Genomic DNA, 5,571 nt, shown 5'->3' with positions numbered 1-5,571 from the left:
GCCACCCCCAAATGGCCAAGCCACCCCCAATTAATTTTTTTTTTTTTTTTAAAAAAAAGAAAATACATTTTTTTTTAATTTTTTAAAAAATAAAAAAATTAAATAGGTGCCACGTGTCAACATTTGATTGGTCCACTTGTCAATCCTAACGGTCAACTAACTTGATCTTTTATCAAAACCCCAAAGGGGTCCTGTAATAAAAGTAAAATCTCAAGAAGATAAAAATAAAGTTACCAAAATCCAAGAGAGTATTTAGTATTTAACCCTTTTTTTTAAACACCTAACCAAATCGATAAAGACAGTCGTAAACTAAATTGCTCTGTCGTTTTGGTCAGCTATTGAGCATTTTAATTGGTAAAGCGTAAAGCTACATTCCCGCCGACAACAACTATTGTTGGTCGAAGCTTTTTGTTGGCAGACTAGGGACTTGTCGGATTCGGAGGCTGGCACAATCTTATCTGGACCCTCAAAAGCCACCAGGCATGTTTTAGTGTTTTACCCAAATTTTTTTTTTTTAAAAAAAATGTGGACATTAATACTCGGACAGTAACTAAAAAGCACACCACATTTATGGGTCAATATCCGCCAAGCATGTCTCTGGACATGAAGAAATGTTACCAATATTCTCAATATCTCAAATGTGAATACCCATAAATGTTTTTTTTATTGTCAAGTCGTAGAGTGAGCATTTAAAAGCATGCGTAATACTCATTGTGAAAATGAGTCATATTTGTTTGACGATCCCACTTTAGCATCGTTTTGGATTGGAGTGAGGCTTTTGGGTCGTAAGAACATTCCTAGCAGTTTTCTCTAAATTATTTTTTTTCATAAATTTAGGAAATAAAATTTCGTTTTGCTTTCATATTTAAATGTATTCCAAAATAACTTTTCTTATCTTTTCATATACCACTAAAATATTATTTTTTTTACAAAATACAAACAGATTATGATTCCCTACAATTTCTAAGAAATCGTAGATTCTTAAATTACGAAATTTAAGTTGTTTTTCTAGGCATTAAAACACTTTGAAAATATTGTCACTTATTAAAAAGGTGGCCATGCTATTGAGTCAACCATAAATAATTTTCCTCCTAAATGACTTATTCTTTACTTTTGTAGAGACGGTTATTCTTTAGAAAACTAAAAGATAATTTAAATATTTTTTACAACATAAAGAGTATGAACTTGACGAAAATATATTAAATTGTCAAATGTAACATGTCGCATTTTTAATATATGACATTTCTCAACTGGAAAAAGGCATAAATTTCGTAAACGGAGAAATTGTAGGAGATCTTACTCCAATGCAAGATCCATGTACCCAAACTTTTTTTTTTTTTTTTACAAAATCTCAACGCAATTCACAGTGAAAGGAGGAGAGAGGAGAGAGGAATATTTTTGTTTTTGTTTTGACATGTCTACACAAGAGAAGGAGGATGAGAGATTCGAACTAGTAACTCCCACCTCATTAGGCGTTGTCCACAATATTTTTGTTAAAATAATGAATAGGAAAGCTAAAGTGCTACTTAATGTATTGGGTTGTACTATCGCTTCATTTGAACTGGAGATGATCCAATTCCTTAGGTGTCCCTATGTATCAAATTAAAATAAAATTGTAGTGTATTCCCTTTGTGTTTTTTGAACTGGAGATGACCCACTCACAGCCGTGTGTTTTTTTTTCTTCCTCTTTTTTGCTTTTTTCAAATTTATAAGGGTATTTATCTTTTTGAGAGTATGTATTTTTTTAGAAAATATACTATGGTGTAACACAAAAATGAAAGTAATTATTATTATTATTATTATTATTATTTTGGAGAACTTTATGTTTGACATTATTTATTAATATTTTTATTTTTTTTTTACCAAAAAGCAAAAAAACTTCTCTAAGAAGCAGTGTAAACGAGGCCGCAGTGGGAGGCTGGGAGCTCTTGAATTATAACTAAAAATAGAGTAGATCTTAGGTAGGGTTTTTCTTTTTTTTCTTTTTTCTTTTTTGGTGAGTTGTAGATCTTAGGTTGGCGACCGAATGGAAGATTCCAATCCATAGAGTAGAACTTTGATTGCGACTTTGGTCCCTATTTCTTGAGCATTTTCATCCCACTTTTTAAATTTATTATTTATTTTAGCCTTAAAAAAGTTATTTTTTCTTAATTTAGCTATCAATTATTTCAAATAACTTACATCCAAATTAGGAACTCACTTTCACTATATATATATATATATATATATATATATATATATATATATATATATATTTTAAAAGATTTTTATATTATTTTTTCAACATTTATATATCTGAAAATTTGTATTTTCCTAGCATTTACGTATTCGAAATTTGTCTTTCTTTAAATTATCATATTTTTCAAAATTTGTCTTTTTCATAACTGTCATATACATTTAATATAAATAAGATAATTTTCTCTCTAATTTTCATTCACCTCGACCAAAGCTCTTTTTGTAGAGGAAACGAGAATTAATGGAAAAAAAATTGAGAGAAGAGAAAATGGTCAATTTATTATTATTATTATTATTATTTTGATTTGGGGGAGTGAACAATGTTTTCTAAATCTAAGGAGTGTTATTAATGCTCCCCAAATTTTTCATCAAAGAGAGCGAGATTTAGAGCCAAAAGGAAGCATTTTAGCGTTTTAGCTTACAAAACTATAAATTTTAACAAAATAAGGAGTCAAATAAGAATACTTTAAATTATTATTTCTACCTAGTTTATATTACTTCAACGGTTTCAAATTTTGCACTTTACCTCCTCAAACTACCACCTCATTTATTATGATACCTCTAAACTTTGACTTACTACAACTGATGAGTACTCCTACTAAGTAGGATTTTGTTCTATTGTAACTTAGATTAGATTAGGCCATTAAATGTGAATGAAAAGATATCATGTGCGTGGGGGCAAGTTGTAGTGAATTATCAACTAACAAAAATTTAGAGGTTTCAATGCAAATGTGATGTTAGTTTGGGGAGAAAAGTGTAATTTTCCAATTTTTAATTAAAATGAATTATCAACTAACAAAACAAAACCTTTTTTTGTCCTTTCTTTCTCTCTCATTTATAAACTCCTCCACTCCATCCAATCCAAAACACTTCCCACCTCCTCAAACTCTCATATATTTTGGAGAAATGTTACATGAAGTACTCATTTTATTACTTTTTTTTAAGTGTTTACTCGTTAATGTGATAATTGCCAAGTCAACTTTTCAATACAAAGTGTTTTTAATTCTATATGCTTACTCTCTTTCTATAACTGTCATCTTAAGAAGTAGACACGTTTTTTTAAACGGGAATCTTTCAGCTTTCATTAATAAAAGATCAAGAGCATAACAGTTCTTACGTCACATAGCATAAATCTTTGAAAAAACATAGCCAAATGCTATGTTTGTGTAGTATTTCTCTAATTTTTAAGCCACTTGCTCCCCAACCTATATGACGTCGCTTCTATGCCAATTGCCAGTCTCTCATACAAAGCAAACAAATTATATCACCATTAATTTTATTAGTTTAATTTGAATTTGTGCGAAACAATGAAATTGAAACATTGTTAAGAATAATCGAAGGATTAATATAAATTTTTAGCTGAAATAACATAATCAAATAAGAAAATTAGAAGCCTTAAAACATAAAAATAACAGCTATATATATTTGGTAACCATTTATGTAAAATTACCAGTTATCCTAAAAGTTTAAGCTGACAAACCGTAAGTGGCAGACAAGGGAGAGAGAATTGCATTTTTTTTAAAAAAAAAAAAATTAAAAAACCCTTGCCATGTTAGTTTGAAAATTTTGTTATGTTCATTTGTTTGGCTCTCTAGCACTTCTCTTGGCTTTAATACCATGTTAAATTACCAGTTATCGTAAAAGCTTAAGTTTATAGAAAAAAGTAAATTTAATTATTTAATTATTACCTTAACATTCCCTCTCACATGTACGCTCAATATATATATATATATATTTTTTTCTCTTTTTAAAACTAAAAACACATTTTTCTCAAAATATTTAATAGACAATTCTTTGTTAAAAACCGAAAATAGTATTTCACAAACAAACGAGCCCGAAGATGATTTTCAACTTTTTGTTCTTGAAAAAGAGTAGAACAAGAACAAAAAATAGTTTTCGTTTTTTTTTTTTACCGAAAATGTGTAGGAGCAAAACCAAAACAAAATTCTACACAATACATATCTACAACTTTAAGAAATTTTAGGGGTCAATATTTTTTTTATATTTGACCCATTTTATCTTACACATCAATCATTAGATTTTGTCACATAAGTCCATAAATCTAATAATTGATCTATTAAATTTATTGAAGATCAATATAGGTCAAATACGAGAAGCATACCCATATTCTCCAATAACTTAACCACAAGCCACATCCCTTGTCTCTTAATTATAACCACCTACTAAAATTAATCAATTTCCATACTATGTTTTAGTTCTTCCACGTCACATGGGCAGTTTTTCTTCACTAACTCTAAGATCCACGTGTACATCTAGCCATGATGCCTACTGGGGGGGTATGGTGTTACCTCAATATTTGTAACATTTTACCCCAACAATACATTATATGCCTAGTAATTAATGAATACCTTAAAACCTACTGCTTTTATGATGCTCTTGAAATAATTTCTTTCAAATTTACGTTCTCTTGTACTCAAATATATAAGGGCTTCCTGTCACCTTCTTCTTGCCCCGTTTGCTAAACGATTTTGGTTTAATATTATTTATCGTATTTTTTTCATTTTTTTTAACATTATTTTATTTTTTACATTACATCAACAACTTTTTATTACTATTTAAATAAAAAAAAATCACTTCAAAATATATATTTTTTTAAAATTTTTTCATACTAAATATTCTTATTTTTTCACTTTTAAAAATTTTTAAAAAAATATTCCTACTTATTTTTACATCAATCAAGTTTTACTATAATTAATATCATGCCAAAACCCTTTAACAAACTCTCTTCGCTTTCGCTCTCTTCTGTCTCTTTGCTGTATATATAACTCTTCAATATATTTAAGACTTCCCATGTTACCATCTGCAAGAAAATAATAGGTGGGAGTACAATAATAACCAGTAAAAATAGGGCAAATTTGACTTAGAGATGGGCTAGAGCTTCTCGAAAAGAAGTACAATAATAACTAACAGATTGGAGTACTTTTTCCATATTGTGCACCAAAAGATAACAAAGAAGGAAAAAAAAAAAAAAAAAAAAAGACTTTTTCAGAATATTATCAAATAAAAATGGGAATAGAATGATATGTATTTCCTATTTCATGCCTTTATAAAAAATACAAAGTTTAATTTGGTTCAGCAATCACTTTCTCTTGCACTGTACAATAGATATATCTGTTTATATGTATCCCTCCAATTCCAGCCCCACCCTCTGACATCAATCTGCAGCACCTTCTCTCTCTCTCTCCCTCCGTCCCTCCTTTCCCACTGAAAACCCTTTGCAAAAATTAAATAAAGCTCACGAGCTCCCACTTTTCAGACTTTCAAAACCTTCAAAAAAAGGCCATCCACATACACAAAAAAGGCTCAAGAAGTTAT

At 29.2% G+C, this 5,571-nt stretch overlaps 1 protein-coding gene across 2 annotated transcripts in view; it reads right to left on the bottom strand.

Annotated features, from left to right (window-relative positions):
* Nucleotides 1-5,571, bottom strand: part of LOC132180308 (protein SYM1-like) — a 44,421-nt gene that overhangs the window by 3,548 nt on the left and 35,302 nt on the right. The gene's annotated exons all lie outside the window — the stretch shown is intronic.

The sequence above is a fragment of the Corylus avellana genome, chromosome ca5 (genome assembly GCF_901000735.1).
Source record: "Corylus avellana chromosome ca5, CavTom2PMs-1.0".
Classification (NCBI taxonomy): domain Eukaryota; kingdom Viridiplantae; phylum Streptophyta; class Magnoliopsida; order Fagales; family Betulaceae; genus Corylus; species Corylus avellana.
Note: the sequence above shows the minus strand (reverse complement) of the source record. Positions and strands in the feature narration are given on the sequence as shown.